We start from the raw sequence: 1,045 nt of genomic DNA on the forward strand, positions 1-1,045 counted from the left end.
TGAGAGAGATGAGCTGAAGAGAAACCTGATACAGATGTGTGAGTATTAGGATGAAGAAATGCCAATAAATAATAAGGCCTTAGATTGGCTTTGGAGTGTGCAAAAATGGGCGATGCTGTATATCACTGCAGTTCAAAGTAAAGTGCCGAAAGTTTTTCATCTCATGCTCTATTCAGTCACATTAATCACGTTTGTTTGTTTGTTTTGTTTGTTTGTGTCTTTCTTTTTTCGAAAATCGGCAACAGATCACGATTCCCAAGACTGGGTGTATTTCAGGGGTAGTGTCTATTACATTTCCTCAAACATGAAAAACTGGACCGAAAGCAGAGAATACTGTCAGCAGAGAGGTGCAGACCTGATCATTATCAACAGCTTAGCAGAACAGGTGCGTATGTATGTGTGAGTGAGTATGAATCTGTGAAAGAGTGAAGAGCAGTTAATGTGAGGTCACTGAGGTTGAGGAGAGACTTAATATGTTTCATTCCTATTGATTATTGTTTTTTTTTCAAGAAATTTACTAGAAATTTCCAACGTCAACTGTGGATTGGACTGACTGACAGAGAGACAGAGGGGACATGGAAATGGGTGGATGGGACTTCGCTGAACACAAGGTTTACACACCACTTCTATCTGCATTGCTGTCAATAAAATACTGTTTCTAAAAAAATATCTACTGTAAATCTTGAATTGCTATTGTTTAAAATGTAAGCATTTGATATACAGCAACACATATTACATGCTACTGTGTGTCAAATGCTTATTGATGTGTGTTATTTGTTGAAGGCTTATATTTTGCTTTGGGGTTTCAGTTACTGGACCTCACATGAGCCAAATGGGGTTCCAGACAGAGATGAAGACTGCGCAGAGGTTAAGGACCATATCTTCCAAAACAGCTGGAATGATGAAGCTTGTGACCTTCAAAAACACTGGATCTGTGAGATGATGCTGCCACAATAACTCAGCTCAGCACAGTTGAAATCCATTGCAAGTGCAAAGCAGCGCGCTGTTCATGTAGCACAGTGTGAAGTGAGGAAGCAGAGGTCGG

At 39.9% G+C, this 1,045-nt stretch overlaps 1 long non-coding RNA gene across 1 annotated transcript; it reads left to right on the forward strand.

Moving 5' to 3' along the window:
- The first annotated feature begins 1 nt into the window (after position 1).
- On the forward strand, positions 2 to 820 carry LOC121938245. The gene is made up of 3 exons (XR_006105258.1): positions 2 to 38; positions 246 to 385; positions 511 to 820. It is a non-coding gene; the product is annotated as an uncharacterized LOC121938245 (long non-coding RNA).
- The last annotated feature ends 225 nt before the right edge of the window (positions 821 to 1,045 follow it).

This window comes from Plectropomus leopardus, unplaced genomic scaffold (assembly GCF_008729295.1).
Source record: "Plectropomus leopardus isolate mb unplaced genomic scaffold, YSFRI_Pleo_2.0 unplaced_scaffold28975, whole genome shotgun sequence".
In the NCBI taxonomy this organism is placed as follows: domain Eukaryota; kingdom Metazoa; phylum Chordata; class Actinopteri; order Perciformes; family Serranidae; genus Plectropomus; species Plectropomus leopardus.